Source organism: Hermetia illucens, chromosome 5, assembly GCF_905115235.1.
Source record: "Hermetia illucens chromosome 5, iHerIll2.2.curated.20191125, whole genome shotgun sequence".
In the NCBI taxonomy this organism is placed as follows: Eukaryota; Metazoa; Arthropoda; class Insecta; order Diptera; family Stratiomyidae; genus Hermetia; species Hermetia illucens.
Window position 1 is genome coordinate 52,405,159 of NC_051853.1, and position 19,594 is coordinate 52,424,752.

The 19,594-nt window shown below is 41.5% G+C and overlaps 1 protein-coding gene across 1 annotated transcript in view; it reads right to left on the reverse strand.

The window, feature by feature from the left end:
• LOC119656877 overlaps positions 1 to 19,594 on the reverse strand; it is a 528,228-nt gene that overhangs the window by 165,902 nt on the left and 342,732 nt on the right. The gene's annotated exons all lie outside the window — the stretch shown is intronic.

Genomic DNA, 19,594 nt, shown 5'->3' on the forward strand with positions numbered 1-19,594 from the left:
CGAACGTGGCCAAGAGTTCGCAATTTTTCTTGCTAAGAACCCAAGTTTCCGAGGAATACATGAGGACTGGCAAGATCATAGTCTTGTACAGTAAGAGCTTTGACCCTATGGTGAGACGTTTCCAGCGGAACAGTCTTTGTAAGCTGAAATAGGCTCTGTTGGCTGACAACAACCGTGCGCGGATTTCATCATCGTAGTTTTTATCGGTTGTGATTTTCGACCCTATATAGGAGAAATTGTCAACGGTCTCAAAGTTGTATTCTCCTATCCTGATTCTTCTTCGTGTTTGACCAGTGCGGTTTGATGTTGTTGGTTGATTCGTCTTCGGTGCTGACGTTGCCACCATATATTTTGTCTTGCCTTCATTGATGTGCAGCCCAAGATCTTGCGACGCCTGCTCAATCTGGATGAAGGCAGTGTGTACATCTCGGGTGGTTCTTCCCAAGATGTCGATATCGTCAGAATAGGCCAGTAGTCACTCCTGGTTTGCAAGCAGTGAAGCCCCTTTGGTATGGGCCAATGATGTTCTGGGCGTGTAGGGCTATCCCTATAATTTAATCAATAACAAGAAATTGCACGTGTATTCCTGTGGCGGTAATCACCCCACTTACAGATACTTTTGACTTGGTGTTGTAGAATTGGAATTTTCAAAAGGCAATGTCGGAACTATCTACCTTCAAAGCATGCAAGAAGGGAGTTTTCTGGAACATTTTTCTATAATGTAGGTGAGTGTGCATTGGCGAAAGTATATAGTTCTCTCTTTCTGACATACTGAAAAGCGATCAAGCAGTGTACTGCATGAGAGCTTGCGCGGAATATAGTTCCCTGGGCCAACCTATCTCTCTCTGAGGGTGATATATCTCTCATGAAGGGTGATATGTGGTTCTCCGGGGGTCAATCCTCTCGTCTAGCAAAACCGTTAGTGAATGGGGATAGCCACATCCTGTACGAGGTGACATTACTACAGGACGCGGCGTGGGAGCTTCCTTATTTGAATTGCCCTCCATTTAGAAAACAATTTAAAATCGCGCCTGCAGTTCCTGTTTCTGCTCGGATATCGATTGTTCAGTGGGGGGGGACACGTTTATGAATACTGACAGTGTTGGCAAAAAAAGCCTGGAATCTCAAAAACCACCAGGACTCCAGACAACGTCGGGAAGGTACGGAAACCCCTCAAGCGATATGCTCTCGAACATTCAGTTACTTTAAAGATTTCTGAGCTCACAGTAAGACGAATTGTCAATGAGGACCCAAAATTTTATCCATACAAACTGGCTATCGTGCAAAAACTGTGTAAAAATAGAAAGAATTCTCTGAAAGATTAAAATTACGTGTATTCTTTTATAACCTTTCCAATTAAAGAAGTTCCCACGCTATCGATCTAGACTGGCAAGTTAAAAACACCTCCCCAAACTAGGGTGCATGCGAATCGCGGCCGCGGGATTGTTTCCGGTCGATGGTAAGTGACTGCATTCGAACGGGATTTACCATCTTACAGGAAGCTATGGAAAGTGGATCTCCTTACCCCCATACTCGTGGGAACCAATATGGCATCATCCCAGCACCATTGAAGGGAGGCCTAGAAGTCATTTTGTAGCCTCTTCTAAGGATGGTATGGAGCAACAAACCCTTGGGATATATACCAAGAGCATGGAGGCGGGCAAAAGTGGCTTTTATTCTGAATACCGGTGAAAAGGATGTTTTTCACCCTACATCTTTCAGACCAATTTGCCTGACATCATTTTCACTCAAAACGGTGGGATGGTCAATTGGCGGGTCATCGTATATTTCCTCTCTACATTAACGGGCAGAGCATCGAGGGGATAGATCAATTTGTCTGGCTTGGAAGCTTCGTTTCTGCCGACAGTGGCATCGAGCTTAATGTCACCCGACCCAGTAACACTGCTGGATTCTTCTTCTCTGTTTTATCTAAGATGACTGGAAATTCTGGTACCTCAAAGCCAGTATCAAGTTAAGTTTGTTCCACGTCAATGTTCTCTCTACGCTAGTAATTTTAAGCAACCAATGGAAAGTAACCATTACTGGTACTCAAAGGTTTCGAGCGTTCGTTAACACATCTGCCCCCGCTATGTCGTTAGTTAGAAAACGGAAGTGGTGTTAATTAGAAGACCGAACTGGCGGTGGAGTAGTCACACTTAAAAAAGATCGACCATTTCATTCCCAGCTGCGCCATACAATTGAATCCCCTATCCCAAGGTGGCCGATGAATGACTTGCCGTAGAAACACGTAAGGTGGGTCATGAGAGTCCTGAATTTTTGAGAAAACGTGGAGATAGTTTAGGGACATTACGTCGAACCGGCAACAGTGACCCGTAGGTGTGGTGGCTACGATCCAGGAAAGCGGTACTTTTTATTGACTAATTATATAATCATCCTTATGTTAACATTTAGTTAATTTGTCATAAACCTTTTAGAATTCTTCAGATTTTAGCAATTTAATTTTGAACTAAACAAAGTGACAATGTTACACAGTTGTGTAAGGTAGACAGTGAAGATTGAACGTAGATAGTAGGGTCGCTATTATTGTCCATGTCCGTAAATTAGTTTAAAACTTTCATCCTGACGGTGACTCATCCGAAACACGAAGCACATTTCAAGGCCGTCAAGGGAAAACGTTTACGTTTCCCTAATTTGAAAAAGACGTATTTAATCAGAAAAATCACGATGGATTCACACCCCCATTTCCGACGAGGGAGGAAATAAATAAAAGGCCACCAAAGCACAAAATGAGCCATTCCATTTTCGGACGATCTTTTCAAAACACCAAATGAGAATTTAATACTTTCGCTCATAGAATGTCGTTTCAAGCTTTAATCAGTATAAATTACACCTTTTTCTTGGAAATTCGAGAACGGTGGCGTCGGTAACAAGGCGCTGAGTCCTCCGGCAAAAAAGGATATTATGTGTTAAAAATTCATGCGATGCAATATGGAACAACGCTTTCATTGTGTAACACGACGATGAAATTTATATTTTTTGACCCAAAACCCGCCACTGTCGGGGTGAAATTATCCGGGGTGCACACCTTAACTGTCCGTAACGACTTTTTAATGGCAGAAAGTAACGCAAATAATTGAATACCCGTGAATAATCTTTTTTCAGCGTGATATCAGTTGCGCCCGCCCCGTTTTCCTGCTCTCCACTCAAAGCATTTCATTTTTATATTATTTGTACAATATGATTTCCTCAAGGTTGAAAGCCCAACAAAAAGGAGTTCCAATACGGAGCAAAATTAGGGATGAGGATGCAGACCCAACCGACGGAAAATGTAATGTTAAAATGATCCACGTAAGCGTTTATTAAAAAGATTTTTGTTTCATTAATGACCCTGAAAAAGGTATCAGGATTTAAGGGTAGCGGTAATCTAAAAAGAATTTAATAGTACAGAAGGAGTATTTACAAAGTTTAGCCTATTCATTGAAAATTTAATTAGTATGTTTTGAAAGGCAGCGGAAATGGTTGTTGCCGGAATATTAGCCGATTTATGAGGGTTGGGGCAGGGGTTCTATTTATTGTAGAAGGACGAATAAAGCGGCGCGTGTAGGTGCTTCATTTACACGTGCTCGAGGGCACGGAACAATAAAGAAGCAGAAGTGGAAGAAAACACGGTAGTCACCCTAAATTTTAATGCGGTTCACATTCACGACTTCAAATTATCGAAATAGGAATCACTCTTCCTTCACCTGTACAAAAATAGAAAAATCATTACCGGATTACTCCAACTTTCCAATAAGGCTAAACAATGAATAAAAGTTTCCGGCAAACGGAACAATATTGACCAGTTTTTGCCGCAGTTTATGATGTATCAGACATGAATGAACTAATATCGGTGATTGAAGTCTGTTTCCCATCTGCATTATAAATATACCAGGCAAGTATTCGTGGAGCTTCCAACCACCCCTCCATGAACTATCTGCGAAAAATCAACATGAGCAGAGCAAGGATTGGAAATGTTTCATGCTATGTTCACTAGGGCCATTAAAAGATTAGTACAACAGTTATGAAAGCAATATCAGATCAAAGTAGATACACCTTGGCTCCATTTCCCAACCTGCACTTTCATTTTCAAATCAAAATTAAATTCCAAACTACCACGAAGGTCTCAGGCCACTACATGATTCACCAGGTCCTTGAAACTTTCTTCATAATTTTTCCACAACCACCAATGAAAATTTATTATAGCGAGACCAAAAAATGGAACTTTTCATCAAGTTATATTGGTTATTAAAACCATAAATTCTACGTGACATGAAAGGGATGCAGCACCACTTTAATTTTAGCCAAAATGTCTGGGGGCTCGAAGTAGTCGACACCAACGATGTCGACATCTTGCGTAGGCACTTAAAATATATGAATATGAATGACTGCAAGGAAGGATACATATGATAGGGTAGAAATTTTCATTACGACTGCTGCAGACACGGATACCAACATTATTATTATATATTTCGTGGAATGGTTAATGTAAAATCGGTGGCTTTAGTAATTAGGCTACGTGATGGTTGCGGAGAAAGTAGTCAATTTGAAATAGAGAAATACCCATATTGTATTATAGAGTTAAGAGCATCCAAGCTCTTGCAGAACCGCGTTATCATTTAGAAAATGTTTGAATATATAACAGTCACATATTATCCACTGAGCTGTTTATCCTGCCTTCGGATGGGCGTCTGGGAATTTTTCGATTATCCGTTGGTATAGCATTAACACCTGAGTGAATTTTTCTTATCTTGGTATAGATTTCGGCTTCTGGCATCTCATATAGAATTTACACTTTCTTGCGTATGGATGGTATTTTGAAGCCTAGATGACCTATAGGGGCATCAGTTTGTTTTTTTTCAGATTTTTCTGGTGGGTAGTTTTTAAGAATGGCCAGTTAAGTTAAGTGACCCTTGATAGCCCCCTTACTTCTTCATTTCGCAATCGCCTTCGAGACTCAGATTTGGGAAGCACTTTTTGGTACCTCACATGACTATATTCGATGGAGAAACATTTTACGCCTTTCCTTTGCATATTTAGGGACCCTCCACCCTTAGGTTCCGCACAGAAGGATATAACTCAAGGCATGTATGGTTGTCCACAGTTTCCACCTTCCCACTAAATTTGGTGTCAATTGGTATAACTGTTTCTGAGAAAAGCACGTGTGACAGGCAGACCTGCGCTGAGTTGCCAGATCCCCTATCAGGCACGACCCCTGGCAGCGGATAGGGGCATACCTATTGATGTGTAAATATGTGTTAATACACATTTCTTATCCAACTGTGCATGGGCTAGTGTTTGCTCATCTCTGGTGCGTGGACCAAATGGCAACGGGAAGGATACCCTGAAAATAGAACCAATATGGATGAATTGAGGAGTAAACTTAAGGTCCTGGGTCTCGGAATCCCAGCACCGACGACTCTTGAGAGTGGGCAAGCGGGCTTCTCGGGATAAATATTCACGGTGGTAAATAACTTGGCCATCTAATGCTATAAGTGTTTTTATTTGGAAAAGGAGATATTCAAGCACAACTCTGGAAAGAACACCAATTGCAAAGGCAAAGAATGATGAGCTTAAAGCAGATAGCTGGCCAAAAAAGGCAATTTGGTCACCCACCGCATCTACTCAAGAAGTACTGGCAGACCAGGAAATGAAACCTTTCAGAAGAAACTTATCAATTCCACGATCCCCTCCAATACCAAAGCGGGCAAAAGACAAAGTTCATAGCAGCTTAACAAATAAAACAAGTCGGGAAACCGGAACCTGAACGCTTCAGGTATGAAAGGTTTTCTTTTATAGAAACTTTTGAGTGGACATTTGTCTTATTAGTACCTAGCGCGTGATACTGACACTCAAAGCCTTCAATTTGCACAGAAGCGGCAATTTAACCTATTATATTTTTGCTAGTAATGGTGCTATTTTCACTAATAACCATTGGCATATTAGATCAGGGCCTTCTTCATTCAATGCCGTAAGGTTACACTACGTACACTGTAGGAAGCAATGTGATCAGCATTGCGCTCGTCCGAGATTATTACCCTGATTTGACTCAGGTACTCATTCACAGCTGAGTCGACTGGTATTCGACATCCAATCACGGTAACAAAGCCTTCTGCCATCAGCGAGATTTAAAACGCGACCTTCCGCTACCGCACCCCAGTGCTCTAACCACTTGAGCCATGCGGATATTTTCAGTAAATTTGGTCAAATCATGATCTATGTTATAGTCTACATTGCTACGAAGTTGGGCGATTCTGTGATGAACTTGGGGGTGGGGGAGAGGGGGGGATAATATACTATTAATAAGTTTATTTGAACAAATATCGGTATGGAAGCTGTTTCGGAGGCTAGGCATCGTATAGTGGAAGGTTCTTGAATTTTTTCAGATTCTCCGGTTGGGTAGTTTGCGCAAGGCAGACAGACATAAAGACGCACTTACAGACAGCTTCTTCCGAAGCAAGTCGCTACAACCCAATAATAAAAGCCGGCGATTTTAGCGCTTGGGCCGAAGATTGAGGTACAAATACAAACAAATACAAGATATCGCATATTTCTCGAAGTATTTTCTAAATGTTGCTTTGGAAAATGCTGGATATGGAGATGGGATCGGTAATAGACCTCACGTTTGTTAGCAACACATTACCTAAGAATCTCCAATGGCAGTTGAGCGAGGAATATACGAACAGCGACCATCAGGCTATCATCGGCAACGAACTGCCATCTCTAGAAGTAAAACTGAACACTGAGAGGTTATGCAAGGAAGTGGAGTTCGACCCATAGAGAGGTGCATATAAAGCAGTCATGGCATCAATCAAGAGTGTATGTTCGCCGCCGACCAGAAATCTTTACTCTAGTACTCTCTTTCCAACAATTTCAAAGGAGTCGAACCTGCCCACTGTCTAAATAGATTTCGATGAAACTGAAGGCGTAACCACTGGAGAATTCCTGGAAGCCGCAAAGAAAATTGTGGAAAATAAAGACCCAGGTTTAGATGGAATTCCAAATCAAGCTCTGGTAGTGGCCGCTAAAACAGTTCCAAGGTGATTCGCTGAAACATTTACGACATGCCTCAAAGAAGGGGTTTTCCCGGAAAAGTGGAGGAAACAGAAGTTTGTCCTAATCTCGAAGCGAATAAGCCTTCTTTTTATAGATCTACAGGCCTGTTAAATGGCATTGGCAAACTTTTCAAATGAGTCTTCTGCAATAGGCTTGTAACGATCGCAGAAAAGGAGATAGCCTCTCCAATAGGCAGTTTGGATCCCGAAAGACAAGATCTACTATAAACGCGATCAGTACGGTGACGAAAATTGCTGAGGAGGCAGTAAAGGCCAATAAATTTTGCGCGATAGTTACTCTCGATGTGGAGAATACCTTCAATTCTGCAAAATGAAGTAAAATAATTGCGGGTTTAGCGAAATTGGACGCTCCTAAAGACCTCTTGTATATAGTCATAGAATTTCTCCGCGTGAGGCAATTATGTTACCATTCGGACGATGGACCTAAGACATATAGAACAACCTGCGGGGTTTCACAAGGGTCAGTCTTTCGTCTTCTCCTGTGGATAATAATGTATGATGGAATTTTAAAGTTGCAGCTGCCCAAAGAAATGACAATCATTGGCTTCGCAGACGACATCGGGGTGACTATCACGGCACAAGATCTTGAGGAAATCAATTCTCACAAACGAGGCAATCCCAAACGTCTCAAAATGGATCAAACAAATGCACAGTGAAGTTAGCTACGACATAACATAATTTCTAACTCATGAATGCGATCCACGAGGCGATCTACGAGTCGCAGTTCGTAACTGACCCTGCCCTGCGACGTAATACCGAAATGGCAGTCTCGTAGGGTAAGCGAAGGAGAAGGAGGTGGTTTAAGTGAGTAAAAGTCACACATAGCCGTATGGCAGAAACCAACGGTAGGTTTTGAAATTTTCTATTTTCCAACGCCAAAAAAATATAGAGTATAAAAGGAGTAATCCTGTAAAGACAGGACCAGAGCCCCGACCCGAAAGAACTACCTTTCATACAGCTTGGGGTTAAAATATTTGAGCCATATGAATTGCACGAAACCGTTAAGAATATGATGAGAACCATCAGGGTGCTTTATAATAAGTCACAGAAAGAAAAAAAGCTCAAGGAAAAGCCGAAAATCTCTGTCCCAGCAGTGTCACAGGCGACTCGAGTGATACCAAAACACAAAGTCATGACCTTGGATTAAGTAAAAGAGTGCGAGACAAAAAGGGACCAACAGGTGCCGAAAAGGAGAAAAGGGGTCTTCACCAATCCAATAAATAGAACGAAAAGTTCAGAAACTGGAAAGCATATGCTCAAAGTGGAAATGCCGGCTAGCCAAATCCAAGAAAAATAACAACGGTAGATACACTAAGGTCGTAAACAAAAATAAAAAGAACTGGTTTCTTGTTTTTTTTATTTTTGTTTACGATCTTTTCAATTCACCCAGAGTCAAATATAAAGGAAATCTATCGAATGCAGAGATACAAAAAAAGTAGAAGCTAACCCCAACCTAAGAGATCTAGGCATAAATGTTCGAAGGGTCTTGAAAGGCAATCTCATGTTTGAGTTGGAAAAATTCAGAATTGAAGAAGCGGACGCCTTTCTTAACCAAATTATAAATTCACTTGGGAAGAATGTCGCAGTACGTTACCATGAGATCTATAGTATATAAAGTGCAAGGATTTGAGGTAACATCTAGAGAAGAGATCTGCACTGCCTTGAAACAAGGGAAGCCAGCAAGAACCTCAAGCCTCGCCATCCAGTGGAGCAAGAGGGAATATTTTAAGGAGTTCTGTTCGCAGGCGGACGTAATCCCGTGGGGTAGCGCCTACAAAATCGAGACGGGATGATTCAGGGGCCGTTCATTTCCGCAAATGATGTGCCCTACCCTCTTGCTAAAAATCATAATAATAATAATCGTTGGCACGACAATCCATATTGGATCAGGGCCTTGAAGTGTGTTAGAGCACTTCATTCAAGACCGTAACGGTATACTGCAGTACAACGTAGGAAGCAATGTGGTCAGTATTGCGTTCGCCCGAGATTATTACCCCGATTTGACTCAGGTACTCATTCACAGCGACTGGTATCCGGCGTCAAATCATGATACAAATCCCATTGCCACCGGTGACCTTCTGTACGACAGTCTTGTGCTTTAACCACTGAGCTATCCGAATACTGCTAAAAATCATCACAGGGCTATTTCCCCAGCAAGAGGAGGGTACTGACATCATAAAGCGCCCTTGAATGTAAAGTCCATTTCGGCAGTCACCAGAAACGAGCTGATGGAGATGCGGTCGAATGGGCGACAGAAAAGCTCTGGGACTGGACTGGACAAATAAAGCTCTCAGGTTTGCTTGAAGTGTGGAAAGCGCGGTTAACAACGCCACGGATTTTAGTATTGTGGGGTGTCCAGGTCAGAATCTTTTGAAGTGATTGAAAAAAGCAGGCAGGCAGGCAAACAGACAGACATCGAACAGATTCTTATAAGGTTTTGTTTTAAACAAAACAAAAACAAAATATTCATGTGGGGAATCAAATGAAAGGTTTTGGTTAGTACTTTTCCAAGCAGTCATTAGTTTTGACATTGCTTGCAAAGGTAGAGGATTTGGGGGCCGAAAAGGCTCAATTACTGAAGGGACCCATTCTCAGGAAGAACCCACCCGAAAAGTCTGGAAAAAAATATGGCTATCCATTCACATAGCATCTAGGTCTCAAAATGGAGTATATCTGCCCAATTAAGTTGATAATAGTATTTAATTATATTTGAGAAATTTACTGCAAACCTCTTCCCCTCCAGCTTGCAATAATGTTGGATCTAATAACAACCATCATTCTGGAAAGTTTAGTGCTGATTCTATTATCAACAAAGTTTCAGTAGATCAGTGTTGCCTCTTAGTTAGTACAACATTGAATATCGAGTATATTGTACGATAAAACGCTCAGCAATTGACAGATTTATAAGAATGCCAACCGGGAAGCAAAGAAAGCGATCGGTATCACGCAAGCGGACCATTATAAAAATCTTTACGATAAACTGGACGCTCGAGATGGCGAGAGAGATCTGTATCGACTTGTCAAGAGCCGTAACGAACGCACACAGGATATTGAACACTTCTGTTGCGTTAATGATAAGAACGATACTTTGGTTACCAACGGTCGAGCCGCGACGGATAGATGGCGAGAATACTTCGAGCAGATTTAAACTGAAGAATTCTCTCATCCTCCACCTCCACAATCATCGCCGACATTTGGAGCAGTTTCACCTGCCAGCGCAATTGAAGTCGAGGAGACAATAAAAGCAATGAAATCCAGGAAGGTAGAGCACCATCTGACTGGCATTTGATATGCTGGAGGACAACACTTAGTGCCGGAAGAACTCGTGCGCTGGGCACGACAGGACAGGCGCTATAAAATTGCTTCACGCATTAACGCAACCTGGATGAAGTAGCATTCTACAACTGGTATTCTTTGTGTTCGACGTATCAACGAATGTTTTAAGTCTAAACTTTACCGCAATGTCGTCCGCTCTGTCTCTCTCTATGGTTCTGAGTGTTGGCCGACTATAAAAGACAATGAACGGCGTTTTGCGGTAATGGAGACGAAGATGTTGCGTTGGACTAATGTAGTGACAAATTTTGTTCACATCCGAAATGAGGACATCCGCTATCGATATGGAGTTACACCGATCGTGGGAAACCTGTATATTGACGTAATTCGCGCCAACAAAAATTCGCTTGCCAAGATTGTTCTGAACATCGAAGTCGATGGTAAACGACTGAAACAACGGTGGCTTGATACGCTGAATGGGGATTTAAAAGCCTCGAGATTGCATCCATATCATCCGCTTGTGAACGGGACAAAAGCTGAAGGAAAACAAACATTCTACCTATATACACTACAAGCTATATATAAGTGGAACCCTAGTGTATCCAAATGTTCTTAAATAAAATATCAACAAAACCTGTTATACCTGCGCCAAGCTTCTGGTTGCCGACTTGTTAAAATTTCTACAGTGGTCTAACTCATTGAACTGAGACTCGTGAAACACAAAACTATCCTGTAGGCGAAATGGCAAAGTTTTCTGTTAGTTATTCAAAAAGTCAATCGAACCCTCTGCAACAGATAAACATGTCGGAAATGCTTCTAACAAACGCAATGGAGTTTCACTTATGCAAACGGCAGAGTTTACTTATTTCATCAAGGACAGGACAACGTAATTAAGAATGCAATTATAAGTTATCTACCATTCCCAAAAGTTTGTCCGTCGTTTAATGGAAAGGAAAAAGTTTATTCTAAAATTTAAAGAACATGCTAAGGTACAACCTCCTTGCGAAGATAGTTGCGGCAAATTCAAGGCTCAAGGGGAGCTTGGAATAATTTCATACCCTCACATTTTATAACAGGATGATGAATGAAATTTGAGCTATGTGGTGAACAGAGGTCATGCATCAGGTGTGATAGGCAAGTATCTCTGCAAAATTTTGGGGTTTAGATCTGCGGCATGGAATGCTAAGCAGACATCTTCACAGAAAACTTTGAAACAAATCCTTTATTCATTGGTGCCAAGAAAACAATTATAAATGCCGCTAAGCATTGCCAAATGGAATGTCGGCTTTCCGAATCCGTGACTTTCCGCATCGTATAAATCTTAATGAACATACATTACGTACAGTTTAACTTATTCAAAGACATTTTTGTTGAAGCATTCAACCTACTCATTGCCAGAAAGAGTGTGTTTTATCTCCGGGAAACCAACAAGCCCTCCTCATTATAGAGCGCCCCGGAAAGAGCAAAAAAGTTAAAAAGTTAAATTACAGTGGTGCTTTGTAGCAGATATTTTCATTAAATATTCCAGATGAGTTATCTCAACCTATCAGAACCTATTTTCTTGACGCCTCCGTTCCGCGAGGACGCCTCTGTATAATAAATATTGTATGTATGTATGTATGTATGGATGAATGTCTAAGTTAAACGTACTCCTTATTGAAATTGTTGCAAAACTTTTTGGTATGCTTTCCATACCTTTTATTCATGGCAGTCAAAAGCTGCTTGCCGCCGTCCTCCTTCTTCCGGCTGTTTACCCGGCCGTAACCGAAAATATAGAAAACCACAAAACCACGGAAATATCATCTATGGTAGGTGGTACCCACTTTTAAGCCATTGTTTATTCATAATTTATTGTTGTTGAACTTTTTAAGTATGACAGAAGATATTGAAGAAGATTTGTGTGAACTAAAGTGTGAACAACTTTGCAATGCAAGCAGCAGCACCAACAACAATTGAGTAAATGCCAAGAAAATTGGAGGAGGGAAGGATGTAACACACTTTTGAAGCGTTATTGTTATGGTTCCGCCGCTCTCTGCTCTGCCTTTGAAAAACAATAAACGATTCCGACGTAAGCACTGAGCACGAAAAAGTTGATGAACATTTTTTACGGAGTTTGAAAGTGGACTCGGCGAGCTTCATGATCCCTTCACCTGTTTGCGGAGATTGATTTACTCCCCCCGTGGTTCGGTGTCCACACCAAGATTCACTGCAGGCACGACAGGACAATGCCCGTATTAAACTAGGAAATTTGTGTTCGATAAGTTCCAGACTGAGTTGCAGTAAGATACGGGAGTTGCGGTAGCGTATTTTCTAGTCTCCGTCATAAAGTTGATGGCAGATCCGCTTTTAACTTTCCACCAATTAGAAAGTGAACACAAGTTATTTGCATCGCCAGCGACTAGACACTCCAGACGACTATGGTATGCCATAATAAAACTTGCCCTGCAAAAACCAAATTTCATTACAAGATACAGCGTATATGCTCCTCGGCTTGGACGTAGTCGAAGCAAAGTTTGGACATTTGCGTAATTTATATATCGCATTTTCTGGTCTCTTCGGAAAAGGTGCTAGTGTTTCGCTAGTTTTGTTAGCTGGGAGAATTTTGTGGTATATCCACAGATCCCGGCAGAAATACGGGGCGTTCCACAATAACACACAATTTGGGTGAATTAATTTTAGCAAGTTAGACCCAGCCTACAGACTTTGGAGAAATGTAGAACTAGAATCCTGATTCTACGTGGAGTGTTTCAGTCTGCTCCTGAAGTTTTATTGTTTAAATTCCTACACCTCGCATAGGGAAATACCCATATTTTGCTTAAATGCAAATCTGCCGTCAAAGGCAAATTATGTCAACTATGTAACTAGAGGTACTCTCCATCAAGGGGGTTCGCATAATGTTCCACACTATGTGTGCGCTTCATAGTCCAAAAATTGAATTCGCTGTACTTAATAGTCAGATCTTGATAATTTTTTTTTTTAATTTCGTCAATACGTTGTGCGCCCTATGAGTTCGAGCTTAGGAACCCACTCAAAGTCACTCAAGTTCTTTTCATAGGAGCCGACTAAAAGGGACAGAAAATTGTGAGTTAACAACTTTCAAATTTTCAAACTTTATTCCTACTGAAACATCAGCTACACCTCGCATAGGGACTGACTTCACCGCTACGACCCTTGGGTATGGAAAAGCGACTATGATGAGTTTCTGGAATACACACACGCTCCTCGACAATGGTAGCAACGGTTCTACGAAAGCTCGTTTTCTCCAATTTGAGCCGGGTGTTCAACGATATAATCTGCACATTCTGGGCATAAGAGAGGTAACAGGACTCTGGAGAGTACTCCTCTCCCTCTTTCCATCCTAACAGCAATAGGCTTTTGCACTCCAAAAAGCCAAGTGGTACCAAACGCGAATACGGTGTCGGATTTCTTCTGACAGCTATCGGAAGGGGTGCTCTCTTGGCTTTTCAGTCGGTTTCTGACAGACTTCAAATGAAAATTCTGGTGCAGGTTAAGAAGTATTACAATTCTACACTCTCAAACACCAAGGGAGACTTTCGATATAGTGAAGAAGCATGCTTTCTGCGAGCGCTAACCAGCAGTCCAGGGGAGCATTCTTAAAGGTGACATGATGATCGTAATGGGTGATCTGAATGCCAAGGTGGGCTCTGACAACACCTGATGCCACATTGTTCGAGCACATGGCCAGTCACAAAATCAGTTGGGATTCATCTGTTTCACCCCGAAATTACTTGTCGTACGGTCGACCACTTTGCGATCAGCAGTAGATTTAGAAGTTGTCTCCTGGATGTGCATAACACGAAAGACCGTTACATCGGCCTCGAAAGGGATAACCATCTAATGATTGCTTAGGTTTGCTTGACAAGGGAGAATTTGCTATTGCGCTGGTCAGGAAAACGGAAGATTCCGCAGAACGCAATGATTTCAGAAATGTATACCGCATCACGAGAAAGCTTGCATGTGATCGCAAATGTTTCCATGGTGGATAGCTAATCACGGTAACATGCAGATACGGAGCAGAAAAGAAATCATTTAGGTCATCACTGCACTCAAACGGAGTAAAGGCGATGGGCTTGACGGTCTCTCACAGAATTATTTATCACTGCACCTTCAATTGCTGTAGATCTATTGCTTGCTTCTCATACGAGAATCTTAAGAATCCGAGACTTTTCGCAGAGAGTTTAAGAACGGGATGATCAAGAAGGTACCAAAGAATGGACTCGTTTTGAGCATGCAATGGTAGAGGTATCGACGTTGTCCCTGCGGTCGCAAAGGTAATAGCTAAAATAGTTCTGGTCCTGGGGTCGGCACCTCGTGATCGGTTTCGCCATTTTATTTTATCAAAATTGTTGGCCAATTCATAAATTATTATTTAATTTAAGTAGTCTTACTTAAACTAACATGAGAAATACTAATTACGAATTGTCCTCAGACGGTGGAGCAAGTAATCTACACTAACTAAGGAAAGAGACAGAGTCAAACAAACCAAACATTTTCGGGCAACCGGGGCCACCGGAGGTGATGCGAAGGCTGATATCGTTGGAGGCAGAACAATAATGAGGCAATTATAACATTTGAAATGGCTACACATATCAAGGAAGAGTCAGCGGTAATGAAGAGTCACAATTACGAAAGAGAGACTAGATTACAGAAAAAGATATGTTTAGATACGGTAGCCAGGCTGGAATTAATTTCAGCCAACATAAGTACCACAACAACCTTCAAAATGCTAGGTTGCTATGTCTATGGGAAAGTTAATCAAATCAAATATGGAAGAGGAAGCAGATTTTATAGTGTAGAGCTAGTATCGGTGATTTTCGGAATGGATAAGCAGGCTGAGTAGTGGAAAATTTGGCTACTGAAAGTAGCCGAGATTCATCGCAGGACTCGGAAAGGGATGCAGAGAGTCTCCGCGTCCCGTAGAAGCATCTTGTTTTGAAGTAAAGGATGACGACAAAGGGTAACAAACCGAAGAACCATTTCTTTCCTTTGGGGAACGTAAAAAAGGTAGATAACCTACTGATGGGAGGCATTCAGTTATCCATTACGACACTGAGAGAAAAAAGGCTAAGCATCAAGTGGCAAAGTCACGAGTGAAGCGCATTTGACACCCACACTCGAAAAAATCATCTCATCAAAGATTGCATCGGAGACCCACGATGCATGATGTGGAAAGGGCTATGAACGACCACCAAGACAAGTATCTGGCATTTAGTAGGCAGTTAAACAGCACGGCTAAATGAGGTTGATACAAATCAATCTGTAGTACAATCTGCGTGAGAGATACCTCAATGTGGGCGTACAGATAACAAGCCATACAAAAAGCATTCCCGGAAGCTGGTGTTACTAGTGCAGAAATTATTGGCGTACATATCTACTACTTCTAAACTTCTGCTAGTGCCACAATCGCATCTTACACAGGGGTAGGTGTTGGGCACTAGAGATCGTAGTTCTGATTGCGGCCATTTTCAAAGCGTGGACCTTATATTGGGAAGCCGGATGAGGAGCATCATTCATTCATTCATTCAAATCTTTGCGAAGCTGGACATTATACTAGCCAAAGTTGAATTTGCGCCGACCTTCTCAGGGATAGGCACCATCTGATATATCTCAGTACTTCCTTGGTGGCAGCGATGATCTGGCGGATGAGTGAGCACTACACCAATAGCGATTACTATGCCATCTTTCTCGGCAATGAAATGGAGTTTGCAGGAAGGGACAAGGAGTTACTTGTGGGTATTTCGGGAACAACTAGTTCCCTTTTTCCGTGTATGATCGTACAAAATAAAAAATAATTGTCTAGTGACAGAAGTGGTCTTTACAGTTTTAATTAGAAGGAGCAGCGATAGAAGTGGCAGCTCAGCTGTAGGAGCATATACTGGCGGCATCTGACGTGGCAAAGTCTCGGCGTTAACATCGTAGCAGAAAATCGAATTACTGGTGAAACCACGAAAACTCGATTTTGAGATCAAGCGAGCAAGGAGATTTTGGGTCAGAGAAAAGTTTAACCATCTGAAGCTGGAGAAAGAATACTTGAATGGTTACTTTCACAAGAAAGCTATAAGAGGAAATAAACAGTAAAGACGATACTTCACAGGTCATGTCTCCGCGGATCTTGTTTAAAGTAATTACAACCCTTTTTCCTCAGCAAGAAGGACCCCACTCATCGATCAACCTGCATGTCATCTCAGTCCCTGAAATTACGGAGGGGAAGCTACGGGGATCTGCTGATATATTGGAAATAAGAAGGCACCGAGAGTGAATGGGATCCTGAATCAGACTCTCAAGTTGGCTACTAAGGTCCGACCAGAGTGGTTCACAAGCATATTTGAATCGTACATAGGGAAAGGTGAAGATAGGCTACCTGGAATGCCTTCTCCATATTGCTCTATTTGTCCTTTAGACACTTGCAAAGGGGTGTAATTAACAAGTTGCCTGCGGACAGGCTTTTCTGGTACGAAACGGACGATACGCTGAAAGAGTGTATGTACAATGGAGTGCTTTGCCTTCGTGTGCCAGAAAAGGCAACGTTAATTAGTTGCAAAAACCAAAATGATGGCCATTTGGACTATGCTAAAGAGGAGGCTGCAAAGGTTAGTTAATCTCAGACGCGGCCTGATTGCTCGAAGTTCCGGGTGATCTCGAAGTTTGTAGCTCCTTATCACTTGTTGAATCGAAATTCGTTGCTTCTATCTCCATACGTTTTGTACACTCTTTGTGGAGTTGTGACCTATTAGAGGCTGATGTCCGAGAAGAGAATTCTTTACGGGACATCGTGGTTATAGGAAGTACTTACATGTTCGGATTACACGAATATCCTCTCTCGAATATGCTGTTACTTTCGGGGACCATTTTCCGAAGTCTCCACACGGACATCGAACTTCACAACTTTGTAGAGGAGATGAGAGGTAAATTGGATTGAGGTAAACGCTGCAATAGCCACGATTTAGCTAATCGTCCAACATTAATCAGAATTGAAGAGATCATGAAAAGGTTTACGGAAAATATGGAGGCTTCGGGGGCTATAACTTTAAGATCACTTGGTATTGAAAGTTCCAGGCTGTATTATGTGTGAGCTTTGTATCATTTTCATAAAAAAACATCGTTTACAGATATTCCCTCCCTCGTAATATCACTTTCGTCAGTTCAACCCTTCTGCCTGGTGCGAGGTAATAAGTTAGTCAAGGGTTTGTGGGCAATGGTCAACAGGCCGTATTATTTGAAATCAAAGTGCACAGAAAGTTAAAGGATCTCAAATTAACTGGTACTAAATGAAAGAAATTTGTGATGAATTCCGCCCCTGTGAACGAAGGATTAGGAGAAAAGCTATCCAAATATATAATTGTCTGTTGTCAACGCGTGTGATACAGTGATGCGAAGAAGAGCATATAGCGGGAAAAGCTCGCTGGTGGAACTAGCAATAAGGTACTTAGGGGGGATTGAGAAGAAGACTGTAGTGGCTTAAATCAATTAAACAATTGCGATTAAATCTGCAAAAAATTGATCAAAGAAATTAAAAAAAGAAGTGTTAGAAATCTCTAAAACGAAGTTAACATAAAGCTCTGATGAGAGTGGACCCAACAAAACAACAATAGAGAAGGTACTGTCCCGAAAAGCTCGAGCGCAGTATCTGAGAGCAATCGAAGTTGCCACAGAGCATACCTCGTACCTAGGAAAAGAAATTGCTCAAAGTATGAGACAAAATAGACCACAAGAAACCCCAGAACCTGATGGAATTCCAAATGAAAGTAGTGATTGCGTTTCCCCACGTATAACCAAGTGCAGGTACCATGCAACAAGTTGGGAAACCGGAAGCTAAACGCCTCAGGTATGAAAGGTTTTGTGTATTTCTTTTATAAAGAGATTCGAGTGTGCATTTGTCCCATTAGTATGTAACGTGTAATATATGCACATATTATGTGAAAATATCCACTTTCAGGTGATATTGATATTCAAAGCCTTGAATTTGAACAGAAGCGACAGGTTGGACCTATTATAACTTTGTTAGCAATAGTGTAATTTTCACAAAATTTGGAAGGCTCATGCTCTATACTGCAACCTACATTGCTATAAAATTTTGTGATCCTAGGATGAACTTAAGGTGGGTTTTCCTGCCAAATACTAAAAATTATAGTAGTGTACTATTATTAACTTTATTTGAACAGATATCGGTATGGAGAGTGTTTCGGAGCCTAGGCACCATCTAGTGGCAGCCTTTTGTTTTTTTTTCAGATTTTTCGGTATTGTAGTTTCTGAGAATAGGTCCGTTAAAGAAATGATCACTTTCAACCCCCCGCACTCCCCACCTACCCAACAAATGTCAAAACTTCGAAAAGTACTAACCGACGCCTTTAATTTGATACATGACTATATTTGATAAAAAAAAAATTACACCCACCTTTTGCATGTATGGGGACCCCCCTTAGATTGGACATAAAAGGATGTAACTCACTATATGCGTGAGCGTTCACAGTTCCCACCTTTCTACCAAATTTGGTGTTAATCGCTATAATCATCTCCGATAAAAATGCGTGTGACGGACAGACAGACAGTAAATCGATTTTAATAAGGTTTTGTGTTTTGTGTTTAAAATAGAAGCAGTAATGTTCGATTTTGTTACGAAAATAAACGACCTAGAGATCCCTCATCATATCACACTATGGTACATAGTGGTTTTTCGGATAATAATAATAACAATTTTTGGCGCGACAATCCGATCGGTCTGGACCTTTAAGTAGATTAGAAAACTTCAGACTTCAGATTAGAAATCCTAGCAAAAATAATTGCCAATAGATTACTAGAGTCAGTTGGAAGTACAATATCTCTATTCGATATGGAGTTTGGAAAAGTTGCTCTATCTTAGATGCAATAAATATGATGGTGGACACCGCAGCCGCTGCAACAGAAGGCGAAAGATAGCGGTTGCGATGAAGAGATTATTGTGTAGGATTCACGTTGGATATGATTGATGCCTTCCTTTCGGTGAACTGGTTGCCCATTAACAAATCGTTCAACCTAATGAATACTCTCTTTACAGGATTACGGCGGTTTACCTGGCCTATAGGAGACTGTGCCGCATTGTTGAAGTTGTGGAGAGAAAGGCGAAACTCTCGAGCATTTCCTTTACGATTGCTGTTCTTTGTAAAAGCTTCATGCTGACTGTGAAAATCGACACCGACAGGATTCTACTTCCTTTGCCCTTCTGACAGCAATCATGATCTTAGGAGTTT